Consider the following 18,514-nt stretch of genomic DNA (forward strand, 5'->3'; position numbering starts at 1 on the left):
GATATTATGAATAATGATGCTATGAATATCCTACCATGCATCTTGTGGTGAATACGTGCACACAATTTTGTTGATTTCAGGAGAAAGTTTTTCTGTTTTGTTGTTATTGCTATTGTACCTTCTCATTAGGTATCCAAAGGAGAAGGTTTTGGAGGGATGAAATTAGTGATGTTCTTGGGTCTATCTTTTGCATGCTAGGATTGCAAGTATGTACCACTATACCTAGACTGTTGTTGATATTTTCACTATTGAGTGTGCTGTTCAAGTTAATATCTTATTTTTTTTCTTTCATCTTTTAGTGTGTGTGTGTGTTTGTCTGTGTGTGTGATGCATCTGTGACACAGTCCATGTGCATGTGCCAGAGGACACATTTCAGGAGTCAGTTCTACTTTCCACTGTACAGTATGGGTATCAAACTCAGGTTGTTAGGCCTGAGAAACAAGTTTTTTAACCCTCTGGGCCATCTTGCTGGCTCTGAAGTGACTATGTTTGTGACTTTATCTTGTATATTTTATAAGCGGTCTTATAACCCAAATACTTAGAATTTGAGGCATGTGATGATAAACACATGTAATTTTAGCTACCCCTAATTGGCATCAAGAATGTGATGTAATTCTTTGTGCTGTTCAGGACAGAGACTGATTAATTATATCATTTTTTTTTAACATGGAAAATGGTACATTTGCCTGTTTAAGTGATCTGACTGGGAGTTTGGCTTAAGCCTCACTGGGTTTGTGGATACAGAGTGCCCAGTGCTCAAGAGGCTGAAACAGTGCAGAGTTATATTTTGAGTAAGTATAGCAGATCTGCTACCAGTACATGTTAAGGTAGGCCTGTATTGCTAACAATCTACTTTAGCTGTGTCTCTTTCTTTTAAGAATGATCTGAGGTACAGGTGTTGTAGTGTGCCTTCAGAGTACCAGACAAAGCTATGGAAAATCACTATCTTCTTTATGGGTCACAATCTCCTATTCAGAACTATCTAATGAACTTGTGCCTTTCTTGGGTGTCTTAAAAAAGCAGAACAATCTAATATTCTATCTAGGATGCCAGGGCACAGGATAAAACTACCAGCCTATTTTTTTTCTTATATTAAAATATAGTTACATCATTTCCCCAACCCATTCTTCCACCCTACCCCTCCTAAACATGCCTCCCACTCTGTCATATGTTTATACCCTCCTTTTCTTTCTTTCTTTTTTTTTTTCTTTGTTCGTTTTTGGTTCTTTGTTTTTTGTTTCTTTGTTTTTGGTTTTTGGTTTTGGTTTTTGGTTTCTATGTATTGCTTTGGAGCCTGTCCTGGAACTGGAACTTGCTCTGTAGACCAGGCTGGCCTCAAACTCACACAGATCTGTCTGCCTCTGCCTCCTGAGTGCTGGGATTAAAGGCATGTGCCACAAATGCCTGGCTCACTCTCATTTTCTTTCACCACTGTTATTACAAATACATATTAAACATAAAACTACAACCTACTGAATCCATTCAGTGCTGGTTATATGTATATATTTTAAGGTCAACTACTTGACATTGGATAACTAGTTGAGGGTGGGAACTCATCACTGGGGAAAATTTATGCTCCCTCTGTAGGCAGTGTTAATTGCTTGTAGCTGTTCATATAAGAACAGGGGGTCATAAAATTTCCCATATCTACATTTGGATAGTAGATGTAGACCTGGAGTTTCTGGCTGTTGTGAGTCACCATGTGGGTACTGGGAACTGAACCCGGGTCCTGTGGTCCAGCTCATAAAAGAGATTCATTAAAAGTACTTTTTATTTTTTTAGAAATTATAATATAATTACATTTCTCTCTTCCCTTTCAATGCTCCAAACCTTCTCATATACCACTTCTTGCTCTCTTTCAAATCCATAGCCTCAGCCAAGTGATGGTGATGCATGCATTTAATCCCAGCACTTGGGAGGCAGAGGCAGGCAGATCTCTGTGAGTTTGAGACTAGCCTGGTCTACAAGAGCTAGTTCTAGGACAGGCTCCAAAGCTACACAGAGAAACCTTGTCTTGAAAAAAAAAATAATAATAAATTTATAACATCTAAAAATAATTGTTGTTACACACACACACACACACACACACACACACACACACACACACACACACATATATATATATATATATATATATATATATATATATATATTCCTAAATACCTGCATGAGATTTTTAACATGAAGCACTTAGCAGAGCCTGGCATTAGATAAGCATACAAAATTGTTAGCTTTGTTAGTTATGACATTTACCCTTATTTTTATCATTATTAAAAGACTGAGGTGTTAAAATATACTCATGTGTGAGAAAATGATTTGGAAATATGTGTCCAAAAATGCCCAAAGGACAATGTTCTCAGAGCTCTCTGTATGTCTTGTCAAATGTGGGAGGAGTATGAATACAGCAGTATTGGGTGTTCCAAAGGCAGACAGCAGCATTTGGTTGTGTCTATCTATTTTTTCTCCTCACAATAGAATTTGTAGAAATAAGAAATAGTAGTAAATGGTGTTCAGTAGCAGAATTAGGTGGTTTCTGGAAGAGTCTCAGTCATCATAGTAAATACTTTATTGCATTGTTCTTGCTAATAATATGAAGTTAATAAGCAGTTGGCCAAAAACTTTCACTTTAAATAATAATGCGTATTCAATGCTGAAGAAACCACATTTTTATATTGTTGAATGAAAAATGTTGCCTTTAGTTTAGTTGGGATGTAGCTTACCTGATACCCTATTCTCCCACTAGAGGTCTAACTTTCATAAGACCAGGCAACAGGAAACCAAATAATGTAGGTGCCTTTGTAGCCTCCATTCTCTCCATTCTCTGACTTATAGACTTCTTCATCTTCAAAGCCAACAATTTCATGTCTCTCTGACCCTTCTTCAGTAGTCAAATCTTCTTCCCTGTGTTCTTTTGGGAAAGGTGTACAGATTTTAAGAACTCATGTGGTTAGAGTAAGCTCACCTGGATTCTCCACATGTCAAGTTTACAAATGAAATGACCCTTCAAGGTAACACATTCCTGGATTCCTAGGTTCTGAGAATCTTCCCATAGATATCTTCTACACTATTTTATATCATTGGATTTTGGACATCTCTTAACACTAGTGCAGGTGCATAATGACAGAGGGTACATTGGTGTTATTTGAGTGCTGGGGTAAGAGAAGGAAGCATCAGTAGTGATAATGGGTATGGACTTGCTCTCTAAGGTGATGAAGGGGCTCCAAAATTGAGGCTGATCATAGATAGCTTTAAATATGGTTAACAAAATTGTACAACATGAAAGTATTATATTTTACCTGAAGAAATTACTTTTACTATTTTAATTACAACACATCAAGTCCCTTTATTATTTTATTATAGCTTGTTTTTTAAAACCTAAGATTCTAAGAAGATACATTATATATCAAAACAGAAATGCTTAGAGAGTTCTGTGAAACATGTTTTAATTTATTATTTCAAAAATAGTTATTGAGAAAAAAATCCCAGAAAAACAGCAACTGAAAAAAAAAAAAAACAGCCAGTTTGTTTTTATGTCTTACCTGGTGTTTGGTGTGACTCTGTAAATTGCTTTCTCTTTTTTGGATTTCACCTTTTACATGTTTGACATTTAATAAGAGAATCTGGGAAATACGGTTTTTGTTTTTGTTTTGTTTTTTTTTATTTTTTACTGGAAATGGTTTTAGCTACTTTAAAACAAATGTCCCCAATATAAATATTCCCTGCTGGCCTTGTTTCCACATAACAGAGACAAATAGTTTTCTGTCTAGATGTAGAATTGCTGCTCTCCTCTAAACTACCTTCTAACCAGCAGATGCACAAAGGCACTTAATATAAAAACTGTTCTATTCTGGACATTGTGTATGGCCTTGTGAGTCTACATTCTGTCCAGGCAGAGAAGACAAAATTGGGAGAGTCAAACAGCATTTCAGCGTTTTAAATGAGTCATGTAAATGGCTGAAATGAGAGAGATGGAGAGTAGATGTGATGGTTGCATAAAAGGAGTTATCTATGACGTTAGAGTCTTCTGGGAAAAGAGCTGACTCTTAAACATCCCTAACCCTCCACTCTCCTCCCTAAGTGAGACACCTCAAGTGATTGTCTACATGTGTTGTGTCTAGGTTGGAGACCTATTATTTGAGAGCTTCAAAGAACCAAGTTTACCTTCTTTAATGCAAAAGTAGATTCCTCATGGCCATGTTTTAAGTTATTCCTTATAGCATCTGTAGGAAACATATAATTGTTTCCTACAAATAATATATATTGTAAATTCTAAAATAGTATTTACTTGTATATTTGATGCTCCATTATTGTGATGTCTCTATTTAGAAGATATTGTGTGACTTTTCATAGGTTACGCGAACAAATGTCTGTTTATCTGAGATAAAGCACTGATATTATGCCAATGAAATTATTGTGTCCAAGTTGAGCTTAGTGAACAAATCTGTTTATTGGGGTTATTTATAATAGCACTTGTAACTGAAAAGTAGCAGTGTGTCACTGAAAACCCCACTCCAACGTAGGTGCCCACTATCCTAATGAGTGACCGAATATGAAATATCATAATCTATAATGCTATAAGCCCTTCTCCTTATATGTAGGTAGATATTTTAAAAGGTAAGTTTCTTCTTTTGCTTTTAGAATAATGAAACAATCCATTCTATGTGAATATTTATCTCCTCTATTATATGCCAGGTAAATTTAGTTTTTTTTTTTTTCAGTAAAAGATCAGCAAACGTGTTGCAAATTGGACAGGCTTTATTGTGAACTGAACACTGCAATTATATTGGGAAAATAGCCACAGACAATACAGATATGAGTGGGTCTGTTAGTATCCCAATACAGCATGATTTACTACAACAACAAAAACCTTTAGGATGAAAATGGCCAGGGTTGTAGTTTGCTAACTGGAAAACAGTTGCTACCCCAAGGTCAAAGGATGCCTCAGTCTACATGTTAGAAGTATTTCTGATGATAGGGGTAAGTTACAAACTTTAGAATTTGACTTTACATGGTAAGCAAATGATACAGATTTGGGGGTAAGTATAGAAGTGAACTCACACTTCTACTCATTCCAAAGAACTGCCTTAAGTAGGAGAGAATGTGTGGAGAGGCAACACAGAATAGTGGTATAAGGTCCCTGCCTTTGAACCCTAGCCAAGCCTCAAGCAGTCTGTCTGGGGAATGAATTGCTTTATCTTTCTTTGTCTTGATTGCTTCATCTGTATAAAAAAATTTAAAAATAAAAAATGTCAATAGACTTTACCTTGTAAAAAAGTTTGTGGTAGAAACTGTAAGTACACAGTAAAGACTAGGGATAATAGAGGGTGCATGCTCTGTCCACAAGATGTTTACTATTTCCCCTAAAATGTAAATCTCTGGGGAGTATGCACAGCCCTCCACTTGTTTTATCCTTGCTATGAGTCACTGATGAGCAGTCCTCGATATGTACTATGAAAAGCCAAGCTGTCTTTAAACTCTCATGGCACTAATGGCTTCTCATGTTATGGTTCCTCATGTGAAAAAATAGTACCCATAGATGAATTGTTAACAAGGAAAAAAGAAGCAAATGTCACTGTAGAGAATGTGCGCATGTACAAATCAGTAGTGATCATGGTGACATGTTAGGTACAAACAGTTGAGAATTTCAATATATCAATAAAATGATGACATGCCTAAATATCAGCCATTATGCTTATTTCTAGATTCTCAGTCTTACTTTTATTAATTTTTAAATTGTATTTATTTATTTATATTTGTATAAATGAGAGAGACATAAAAATCTGAGATAAGGAGAATACATGGCTCATTTCACTTACCATAGATGTTGTGTAAATTTTTCTCATTTTTTTCTCCATTTTAGGTAGCAAGGAACTGACTCTTAGAGTGATGTATGAATCAGTTTTAGAAGTTAAAGTTGGACACTGGTACTTCAGAGCCCTCCTTGCAACATGTTCTACACATAAGTCCCATTTTCAAGTAACAACCACAGAAGGAATTGATGAGGGCTGGAAGTACACTCAGCATCATTTTGAAAAAGAAACAATAGGAATTAAAAGGAGCAAATTAGATAGCAGCTACTTAACTGATACCACTAGAAATGGCCTTCATCTTAGGACATCTGGAGCAATCCTATCCATGTGAAGAATAATTTTAAATTAAGAGTATATATGTTGAAGGATGTGTCCTAATTGGTAGCGTTATTAGATTATTTCAGGGTATAGGAGAGTTTTCCATTACCCTTGCTATAGGAGGAGAGAGGCCAAGTTGATACCTGGGCCAACCAAATCAGTTCCCACCCAGTCCCAAATTCAGGGCCTTAAGTTGGCCCACCCCAAAATCTACCCCATCTGTGAACTGCTGAAGCATGTGGAAGGGTCAGTTCTGAGGTACAATAGCCACAGGATCTTCATGACAAAGGACAACAACAGGGTATCTAAAAGACATCTCAGTGAGGATCCAGTATTGAGGATGAAAAACAAGCCAGAGGCCTTGAACTAGATCAATGACTCATTGCCATGAACATACGCAAATACAGATGTTTAGAGAAAAGGGTCTACTGTGAGATACAAAACAGTTTTCAATACCAGTACAGTGAATAAACATGTGATAGAGAGGGAAGAAAGATGGAAGAGCAGAGGGTTACAAAGTACAGAGGAACTGGAGATGTGACAGTAGTGAGTGGTATGAGAGAAGTCTGTGATAGAACAGGTCATTGCACAGAGGTGTTGGTGAGATGTTATTTGATTTTTGTTTTGTTTTTAATTTTAATATTTTATTTTCTGTGTGTGGGGGGTGTTTATAGGGGTGTAGGGCAGATATAGAAGGACTGGGAAATGAGTGAGTGGCATTGGGATACATGATGTGAAATTCCCAAAGTATCAATAAAAATAAAAGTTTTTTAAAGCTCCCTTGGTTGATTGCTCTAGGAGTAGACGTTTAGATACATTAACTCTCAGCCTTTGAAAAATGTTGCCTTTTCTTATTTCAAATAAAGGGTTGCCATTGATGTGGGCTGTAAATTAATTAAGAGCATTTAATAAGATAAATGACTTTAAACCAAAACTAGGAGACTTAAATTGTCCAAAGATCACATTTTAGGTGGCAAATTAGACCTGATAGAAATTTGTATTTCTGGTGATACTATAATTAACTTGTTGATGGAGTAAGTCCATTAAATCTTACATAAATATGAAAAAGTTGTTTACTTCTTATTAAGGAGGAAGATTTGTGTAAAGCAATAAAGACAGTTGATGAAGCGAAACATGATCAAATATACCACTAAAAACAAAGGGTGGGAAAGAATCCCTTTTGGTGGCTTTTTATTTATAATTTACTTACCTATTTTTGGTTTTGCCTATTTTCTTTCACTTAAGAATTTTCAGGGTAAGGTCTGGTATCCCAGAGATGCTTAGGACTTGTTTAATTGCAGGCTAATTTGTAAATATCTGCTTTGGGATTAGGTTCTTCACTTTGAAGTAACACAATTTCAACATCTTTGTATTTCTTAGTCTTTTTCCAAATGTACTCATTGTTCAGTGAGAAATGAAGCTGCCCACATTGAAATAAGTGCCCTGCTCTGTAGAGAGTTCACATTTCAACATACTCAAAAGGAGGTTTCTTGCATTGAGCATCATCATCCCAAGAAACTTGTAGAATCCAACCTTATTCTAGTGTTTGTTATGGAAGTAGGGGTCAGAAAGAGCAGCTGTGGAAGTAATGTCCTTCTTTGTACCTTATCACAACAAATGGTGTCATGTTCAAATTTTTCTGTGAGAACAAGGAGGAAATGACCTTATTTAGGTATACTCTTTCAGGTACATACGGACAAAATGTGCGTTTCTTATTCCTTCTGAAATCGTGCCATTATTTTTGGCTCAATGAATTTTTGTTTAGGAGGCTCTTTTAAGAACATTCTTAAAGCTAGACTTTGGGGATAAGAAGATGGCTCAGTGATTAAAAGCATAAAAAGGGCTTGTGTTCCATTCCCAAAATCCACATAATGGCACAAAAACATCTGTTGCTCCAGTTCTAGGGTACCTAATGATCCTTTCTGGCCTCTGTGGGCATCAGGCACACACATTATGCACAGACATACAAACAGACAAAACACCCATCCATATAAAGTAAACAAATGAAGTTTTTTTTTAAAGCTAGACTTATCTGAAGTTTAGAAAAATACCTACATTTTCTTTTCACTTGTAGTGCTTCACTTGTAGTTACTCTGTGGAGAAGGGTTTTAATAAGGTAGCTATTAGCCTTTGACTAAAAAGCAATAAAGAATCTTAATCTTTGAAAATATTTCTCATTTGAAATGAAAAATGATCTTTTAAATAAAGCTATGTAACAAGCCACTCTAACTTTCTAGGATCCAAAATTTATTTGGGGGGAAAAAACCTTCTTGTGAAGAAATCTTTCCCTTGGTTTGCCTGCTTGATCACTTGTCTACAGTACAAAATATTCATGGAGGTGGTAAACATTCACCAAATGTTTGTGTTCTGTATTGTACTTTTTGACTTTCAGATTCATGTTCTAGACACCTAATGATTTACTTCAGTGGCATATTTTCTATCTGAAACAGCTAACCATTGTTCTTCCTGGAAATAAATCTTAAGAGCCCCAGAAGGATACTAGAAATAGGATCAAAGTCAGGGTGCCTGGAAAGAGGAGAGGATGAGCAGGTACAGTTGAAGACGCAAGTGTCAGCAGTGAGAGAAAGCAGAATCTTCTGGACCATTTGCTGGTCACAAAGCCTCTGGGCATTATCAGTAATCGAAGGGATTAACCTAAAAGGTGGAACATTTTCACTGAGCTCATTAAACGAATTGATACCTGGAAATATCCTTCACAATTTATAGTTTTAGGCATTAGTAATTCATAATCAAGTGACATCTGAATGCTGCCTGTCAAAGGAGGTTAATTAAGCAAACCAACAAAAGATCTAGCAGTAATGGTTGTAATCTAAATGAAAATTTCCTCATAACATTTTGAAATTCAGTTCTAGTTCTGAAAAGCAAAAGCATTATTTATTTCTAATAATCGAATTTATATTGTTTCAACTTGAAGGATGCCAACATTTATCTGCTCTATTATTGAAGAATTCTTCACATGCTTTGTAAAGCAATGCATAAGGAATACTTTTTATTTTACTATCTACTTGATCACCTACCTCTCTTTCCAAGGATCATATTAAAAGAGAAAGAACGTGAGGGAAATATATGACAAGGGGGTGCTGAAGATCCAGATTGGTGAAGCCTGTTATTTAGGACTTAGGGCAGCATGGGGAGTACTAGATCCTTCAAACACATATCCAGATCTTTCAATGAGAGCTTACTCCTCATTTCAGTTCTAAAGGTAAGCATGATTAGTGGGACACAATGATTTAAAGACACAGATGGACTCTTCAAGAGATTTCTGACTTGGTTACAGAGGACTGTGTAACAAACAAACTACCCCAAACCTTAGTGGATTACAGCAGCCAACATTGGTTCTCTAACATGGGATGACTTCAACTAGATAGTTCTTCTGAACTTGGCAATGTTCACTTAGAAGACTCCATTCATCTGGGAGATTAGTTAGGGTTGGGTTTAGTTGAGACATTGAGAAAAGCAAACCTTTTCTGTTTTCCATGTGGTCTCCTTCACGGCTCTTTCTAAAGATAATCTTTCCAATGCAGTAGTTAGGTTTATGTTATGGAGACCTAAGGATCCTAAGATAGAAGAGCTATTAGGACTTCTTATGACTTAGGCTCAGACTTGTCACAGCACTACCTCCTACCACATCTAGGACTGAAGAGCAAAGAAGTATAGTCGACATACATGCTGTGAGGTGTGGCCCATATCTGGGAATACCACACATGCCATTGAGGACTTCCAAGGTTTTTAGGAACCAGAACTAAAAATAAAGCCCATCACAGCCCACTTTCTCTAACATTACATGATTAGAGCCCACTCATATGACTAACCCTTAACCACGAGCAAGACTGGGAAGTGAAGTCCAATGAAATGCTCATGGGTTATAGGCTTCAGATTTTTGTGAGCAACCAGTCTTTTCCTCATTTGATTCAGGTTTCCACCACCTCTTCTGTCAAATGTTTCTTGATGTTGAGGTTATTTACTTAAAGAAATAGTCTGTTTCTCATGGCATATTCACTGACATGACAATATATGTATTTAAAAATAACTCCTTGTTAGGGCTATGAATGTGGACTTGGCTGGAGGATGTGGTTGGGTATCTTTGTCCCTCTTTCCAGTGTACGCACATTGAATAAATCCATTTTTCTGATTTCACTATTGGACAGGCATAGTGGTGAGTACCTTTAACACCAACACTTTGGAGGCAGGAACAGGTCGATATCTACAAATCTGAAGCCAGCCTAATCTATATGGTGACATCAAGGACAATCAGAACTACATGGTGAATCTCTATCTCATAATGATGAGGACAATGATAATGATGGCGATGATGATAAATAATGGGAACTGGGGAGATGGGGAGATGACTCAGTGGTTAAGAACACTTGCTAATGTTGTAGATGATTTGTATTTAGTTCCCAGCACCCACATGGCATTACAAACACCTATAACTCCAGATCCGAAGGGTCATATGCCCCCTTACAGCTCTATGGGCATGCATGTGGAGCACATTGATAAATTCATGCAAATACCCATACATATAAAACAAAAATAAATTTGTAATGATAATAAAAGCAATAATAATAGTTTATTAAGAAAACACTCTGGCTTGAAGTGGTGGATCTTATTTAAGCCTTATTTCTTACTGAACACTTATAAAACAGCTTCTCCTGGTGATGATTATGGACTTTTGTCTTCTGATTAATTTCTAAGCTCCATGGGGATTAGGACCACAGCTACATCACTGCAAAGTTGTGGATCTTTGAACAAATTATTTAATGTCTCAGAGATTCTTTTTATGTCTGTGGTGGGGAAATAAAAGTGTCATCAACTTTCTTCTTAGAATTTTTTTCACAAGTGAATGACTCAGAATGCATAAAATGCTTAGGACAATACATAACACAATCTACACTATATATTGTCCTGCATTCATAAAGTAACTAATGATGAAAATGAAATTGATGACTTTTTACTTTCATGTGAGGTTATAATATCAAATAACTTTAATTGTGCAACCAACATCCATAATCTATGGATCATTATCTAGTATTTGTTGAACTATATTGATTATCTGCCAGAATTAAAAGCACTTTCAATGTTGGAGGTTTGAGATTGATAGAGGTGGATGTGTGTTAAGGAGTAGGGAGCTGTTAATCTGGTTTTCACTTCAACTTTAATCATTCTAGTAAGAAACACAATGTAACACTTTATTGTTTTTAAATTCTTTCCTCATCCTAAATAAATGCACCAATATAGACTGCCGGTGCCTTCAATGATTAATACCACAGAATTACAGTAAACTCATATTGAATCCCTACATTTGAATCAGTAAGATCATCCATAAAACCATGGCCCTTTCCAGTGCAACCACAGCACTTATTTTGTTGAAATTCACTTGAAACCCATGGGAAAATAATAACTTCATATCAACAGGGAAACAAAGTTGCATTTTTTTTAATTGTGTTTGGCTTGGTATCATATGGAATTCATAAAGATGAAGATATTGAGTGACAGTGATTTTTATTTTCTTTCTGAGACAAAATATAATTACATCATTTTCTCTTCCCATTCTCTCCCAACGCTCCCATATACCTATCCATGTTCTCTTTCAAATTTATAGCCTCTTTTAAAATTGATTGTTGTATGGATTTCATACCACACCTCTACCTGCTGCATACACTCTTTAACATAGCCAAGGGGGTATACTCACTTGGATCTCCACTCACTCTGTTCAGAAAATGAATACCTTCTCAAGGAGCTGTTTCCACAAATAATAAAACAAAGAAGTATAAGTTAGGCTTCATTATAAAGGAGAATATATCTGGTTTTTACTGTTTGTAGGAAAAAAAATCAGGATTGTAAACTACAGTTTAACAACTGAGAAGTTTGTTTGTGGTTTTTTTTGCTTTTTGTTTTTGTTGTTTGTTTTGTTTTTTAGCTGAGAAAGTATGGGCTGTATTGTGCCTTATCATGCTCTTGGGGGTTTCCCAAAGGTGTCCAACATTCTTTGATGGATACCTAGTAAGGCTACTTTGCAGTTACAATTCAATTACCTTTTGTAATCCCTAAAACAGGGATATTTTTAAGTGAAATCCTCTCTTCATTTCAGTATATATATATATATATATATATATATATATATATATATATATATATTCAAAACAGTCTTACGAAAATACAAAGCAGAGAAATCCAGTTTCAATTTCTCTTTGTCCTGCCCTCCCACTTCCTCCCCAGCATCATGTGTACTCTCTCCCTCCCTTCCTCTCTCCCTCCCTCCCTCCCTCTCTTTCTCTTCTCACTGATCTGGTGAAAAGATTGCTTTGTTTTTCTTCCATGATTCATGGCATAACATATATATCTAACAACAAAAAGTATCCCAGAGTCATAGCTGGGTGATTTCTTTCACACTTGATAAGATCTTCTGTCTCAAGATTCATTTTTCATCAAAAAGTTATTTTTTAACAAGCAGAGTCAAGTTCCTAGTCCGAGCAAAATTCGGTTAGATTAGAGAGGATAGAAAGCCGCTGAGAATAGAATTCATGGGTAAGCACCAAATCTCTACATCTATGTACTCCTACTTCTGTTGCAGAAGATGATTATGATAAGGTATGTGACTCTGTCATTCCCAGTTTGTAATCTGGGGAGTAAAGTGGATGATCAGCATGTGGGATGCGTGGCTGCTAAAAACTGCTTTGTGCCGATAGAGATTTATGAGCACAGCTCATTTCCAGACTGATTGATGATGCTGAGGCAGCGGGAAATATGCGAACTGAAGCAGGAAGGAGTCCTCTGCAATTAACAGGAGGAGCATCATTAGTGTGATTGCTGAAAGACTCAGGCACTGGTTAGTTAGAACTCTCCCAGTCAAAGATTTTTCCCTTCTTCTTTCAACTTCTTGCATGTGCTGCAACCTGTTACCTCTGGTGGCAGGAACAGACACAGGCTTTGGAGAACAACTTATACAGGAGAAAAGGGGCTAATGCTAAACTGGGCATATTACTTTACCAAAAGGAATGATCTTAAGCTACTGGATTTGGAAAAACTATCTGGCTTAGCTGACTATAAAGAATCTTGATGGCCAGTGGTAGCACATGCCTTTAATCTCAGCACTCAGGAGGCAAAAGCCAGCAGATCTTTATTAGTTTGAGGCCAACCTGGTCTATAGAGCAAGTTTCAGGACATCCAGGGCTACACAGAGAAACCCTGTATTGGAAACAACAAACAAACAAAAAATCTGCTATTCACATGGCTTGGTGGTAGAAAGAAAGGTAACTTAACTCGCATATCCAGGGTCCTATTTTGCTGCTGTATGAGTAACTTTACTATTAGCTGTTGCTTTACTTATTTGTAAGGTGAGGGGATTGGTCTGGTTCCCCTTGAGAGATGATGGCATACAAGTTTAGTAGTGGTTATCAGACTAAATTCCCAACTCTGATATTTATTCATTTTATGATCTGGAAATGTTATATAAGGTTTGTGTCTCATTCTCTCCATCTGTAAATATGAAGATAATAATGGTGCCATTTTCCCCCAAGGGACAACCATTTAGAATGTGAACAGAATTTTCAAGGTCAGCTGTTCTAACTGATTTAATTGTAGAAAGAGAAGATCTGTTGAAGGTTAGCCCTGTAGTTGAGACATTTCTAATCCATGCAGGTTATTTCTACATGCCCCAGCTTGCCTGCATGATTTGAGCAAAGTTCTAGAAATTAAGAATTAAGAATTGAATCTATGGCTACTAGAAACGTTCATGGCTCAATTGGAGAAATTCAGGAGTGAAAATGGCCTTTCAGTCTGACATTTTTTTTTTTTCTTAAGGATATTGAATATTTGAAAGTGTCCCCTCTGTGTTAACCATTAGCTTGGCTTTTCCTGCAAGAAAATATTTATATGACATTTCCTCCAAGAAAATATGTACTTGATATTTATTTTCCCAGATGGCATTAGCACAGTTCCAGGTATGACAATGCTCATTTATTTTTCTTTTGGGTTTATCAATAATTCACATATATATGAGACATTTTCACATGACCATTTCTTTTCACTGTCTTCACATTTTTATTTATATATGTGTACACACACATGTTCTTGTACATGGCATGGCATGCCCGTGGAGGCACAAGGGCATGCAGCGATCTCACCAGCTGATGGTCCTAGAAAACCATTTATATCTCCATCATTTCAGCTATTGTCATCTTTGTGATTCCTTTATGGGCTCTTAGAGTTAGAATCTTAGCATACAATCTTAGAGTTACAAAATGTTGCTTCAAGGGGATAATCCTAAATGCAAGTAAATGTGTCTTAATACTTGTAAACTAGTAAAGAGTTATGCAAATGTTTTCTGGAAAGTCTGGATAATAAAACCATTCAACTCTGTGGGCCTGGCAGTCTCTTTTGCAAGTTATTTAGCTCTACCATTGCAGAGTAGAGACTGCCATAGGCTGAACCTGAGTGAGTGAGCATAGCTGTGCTCAAATAAAACTTCAAGATTTGACTCATGGACAGCAGCTTGCTGATTCCTAGCTAGTCAACTTATTATAGGCCAAATACTTATCATTCCCATTCTACAGATAAGGAAAGTTAAGGACGGTGTATGTGAGTAGCTTGCCAAGAACCCACATGTCTGGCAAACAGTGAAAATAGGATCCAAATCTAGGAAGGTATTGCTTTTAGCAACTATTCCATGTCAACTAATATGATGCTTGGTTTCTGAATGTTTCATGATTGATTTCATCATTCCATGAGGGCCTACTCAAATACAATGTTCCCAGTCAAGATGTCCAGAAGGCTCCCACTACTTCCTCTGCCCTGCCCTACCTGCTTCTTTAGTGCTTATCATCTTGTAACTTCCTGTGAGTTACTCAGTCGTTGTGTGTATTTATCTGCTTTCTCTTTTGTTCACTAATGAGTCTTAAGTACCTTGAAGGGTTCCTGGCCTATAGAATTTCCCTAGCTAGTGCTTGCTGAACCAACAAGATAGGCTTTTGCACATGTGGACTTGGACACTTCTCAAGTAACAGTAATATATGAAGGCAAAAGTTCAAAGTAAGCTACTGTTCTTAGAAACTGTTTCTATTTTCTGAAATCCCTGCACCAAATAAAATAGAACATTTTATTTAAAAGAAAAAAATCCAGATTCAATGCAGTTTTCTAAGTGCGTGACATAGCAAAGGTATTAAGTGTCCATAAGGAAAAGTGTGTTGAGTAACTAAAGAGTCAAGAGAGGACAATTGGAAAATGGTTTCCTGATGAGTACATAAAAGCACAGACTCTTTGGTGAGTCCAGCCAGGGGTGTAATAACCATACAAATGCTCTCAGCTCTCCCCAGGTGCTCACAAAGAAGGAAGTTTTCTGTTATTGCCATGTGTTTATTTTGGAGTTATAAAGATCAAGGCAGACCTTTTCAGAAGTGTTTGATTGTGGGGCTTGCTATTTCAACTTATGCTATGCTTCATTGGTGCAGTTTGATGATCTGGGAAGAATGCCCATACTAATTATTATTATGCAACACTGGCCAAATTAGGAAACAATGGGAAAAGATTCACTTGTGACATACATGATCTAAATGACAGACCATTCTTTCACTCCTAAGCTCATGTTATACTTCTTGCCTTCAACTGGCACCTAGAAAAAAAAAATCCACTCCAAAAATTAGTGGAGCTACTTATTCAGAAATTAAGCACACGTTTCTTTAAGCGTTTTTCATATCACTAAAATTGCCAGGATTCAGATGGAGATGTAAATTTAGAGTGATGATTAATATTAATTATAACTTATATTACCAGTTATTCACAGCCTGTCAGGAGCTAATAAGCCCCCCACAGAAACATATTTGCATTGTCTTGTGTGATCCACACATGCCTGAGAGTTAATTCTTCCTCTTCCTCATACATTGTTGAGAAAACTGAGGCTCAATAGAGTCTTGTCAAAAAGTTCCCATGTAGTTGGCTCCAGGGCTTGGTACCTTAAATTTTGAAGTCTGCCTTAAAGCAGAAGTTTCATATTTGTGAGCTGTCAAATGAGTGCTGGGAATTGAAACAGGGTCCTCTGGAAGAACAGCCAGTGCTCCTAACCACTAAGCCATCTCTCCAGCCCTGAACTTGCATGTTTGATAGTGATAATCTGTCCACCATGATTCTGACATACTGGGTCAACAGAAAATCTTTTGAGCAAGTCTTCATGAACCCTTTCCTGGCCCTCTTGGTCTGTGCAATTTATTGTTGTGTGTGGTTAAAAAGATGCTACAATTAGAGTCAAGCCCCAAATACATAGCAAAACAGTGTGGTGTTGGCTCAAACCAAAATTATTTCAATCGATTTTATTTCATGGAAGAATCAAGTCTGTTTGTAAATTCACACAGACCAGTTCAAAAGAATGACCTTTCTGAATACAACATAAATATTTGGCTTTGGCTTTGCTTTTTGATTCTTTTTCATAGATGTGGATACATACATTTTTGGTGGGGAAGGTATCTCTCTAGTTAATACTGTTGGTGAGTTGCTCTCCAGTTAATCAAAATTCTCTTTCATTGAGACTTTTTTTAGCTTTCTATAAATTGGTTTGTAGCATCTGTGCTTCTTGAGGTTGGTTCAAAATAGGTCCTACAGTTTTGCTTGTGTGCATAATATACAGAATCCTACATAATATGCATAAAATACATAGTTCATGCCTCTGATGATAAAGAAAATGCATAAATTATTGTTAAGATTTCCTGACACCATCATTTCAAGAGGATTCTCTGTAATTTGAGCTTAACAGCATACCTAATGTATACCTTCTCAGGGTTTTGAATCAGATAGATATTTACTGTGGCAAAATGTTTCCTGCTTCATGAGATAACTTGTAGTGTCTCCTGCCTCACACCTCCAGGTATCAGACAAATGCATGCACATACACACACAGGCATGCATGCACACACGTACACCATACACAACACACACACACACACACACACACACACACACACACACACACACACACACCTCCCTTTCCTTCAGTTGTGAAGACCAAAATGTCTACAGTCATTGTTGGAAGGCAATTTAGTTAGCCTACACCCAGATCGCTATACTGCATCCTTTTTCTTTTATGCTTTCATATACAACTCTGACATTGGGTCAATTTTGGTAGTACCTACATTTATGAACATGAATAAAATTTAAAATATCAATTTCAATCCCTTTAAAGTGTGATATGATGATAAATCAAAACACTGGGTTCAGGGGAGAAGGAAAAAAATGGGTTCCAATAGCCCTACAATGAATGAATCATACATTTATGAGGTAAACAGTCACTAAGGAAAAAAAATGCTGACCTGGAACACACATTTGCGAATTGAGAAGACTCCTAAACACACTTTATACTGTGCTGGTGGGCTTTGGTACTCTTTCTGGGAATGATTTTGTAATTTCGTGCTATCACTGACTTTTGTGTTTCCGTCTTACTTTTTCCATGAGATCTGATGAGTAGGCATGGGTACCACAGATTAAGTCTTTCCTGGTTCACACACACACACACACACACACACACACACACACACACACACACACACACACATATATATATTACTTGCATACTAACAATTCTGCTTGGCTCATTAAAATAACTTTTCAAGTTTAAATCAAAATGCTTAGTTTGACAATCTCTCCCTTCCTCCCTTCTTCCCTCCCACCTTCCCCCTTTATGTGTGTGTGTTTGGCTTTGGCAGACAGTGTCTACATAGTTCAAGCTGTCCTGAAACTCAAGTTCCTATAGGCTCTATGTCCCCAGTACTGAGCTCATATGTATGCACCACCATGGCCTGATGCCCAACATCTCTGCATTTTCTTTCTCTTCATCTTTGACTTGTTATCTCCTTGAATTTTTAAAGAAATTTCTTAGCACCCTCCTTTCCTTTGCAGATCTGATTGTGCTTCTCTTTTAGTCAGAGATCCTGATATCCTGGCCTTTACCTATTGAGAAAAAATGAATCTAGTTTGTATTGCTTACACAGAAAGCTTTAGAGAATTTTTAGGCCCCGTCTTCTGCTCTTCTGCTTGTCTTTACCCACTGCTTTTTCCATCCTTGCAGATGTCTGGAATAAACTTGTGTCCTCAAATTCATTAACTTGGCACCTAGTGTTTCCTTCAAACTTGAGTTTCTGCTGGGAAAACCCTTATCCCTCTTAGTCAACTTTCAAGTCTCCATCACAACATCAGCTTATCTACAAATCCTTCCTAGATCTACAGACAGATGGTACAGCTCTGCCTTCTAGGCACCCATAACATTTGATGTGATGCTTATTTCTAACATCACAATCTGTAGTTTTTAGACTGTGTTCTTCCTTCATGAAAGTTAACTCTTTGATGACAAAGGCTACACAGCCATCTGAATAAACTCAAGC

The 18,514-nt window shown here is 36.8% G+C and overlaps 1 protein-coding gene across 4 annotated transcripts in view; it reads left to right on the forward strand.

Moving 5' to 3' along the window:
• Nucleotides 1-18,514, forward strand: part of Arhgap6 (Rho GTPase activating protein 6) — a 480,929-nt gene that overhangs the window by 383,046 nt on the left and 79,369 nt on the right. The window contains exon 1 of one of the 4 annotated variants that reach the window (XM_051174899.1): nt 12,535-12,677. The exons of 2 other annotated variants lie outside the window; for them this stretch is intronic. The gene's annotated coding sequence lies outside the window, so the exon portion shown is untranslated. Of the gene's footprint in view, nt 1-12,534; nt 12,678-12,723; nt 12,741-18,514 lie in introns of those variants that run through there. One more of the 4 variants, XM_051174900.1, reaches the window with a different exon arrangement.

The sequence above is a fragment of the Phodopus roborovskii genome, unplaced genomic scaffold, assembly GCF_943737965.1.
Source record: "Phodopus roborovskii unplaced genomic scaffold, PHOROB, whole genome shotgun sequence".
NCBI classification, from domain to species: Eukaryota; Metazoa; Chordata; class Mammalia; order Rodentia; family Cricetidae; genus Phodopus; species Phodopus roborovskii.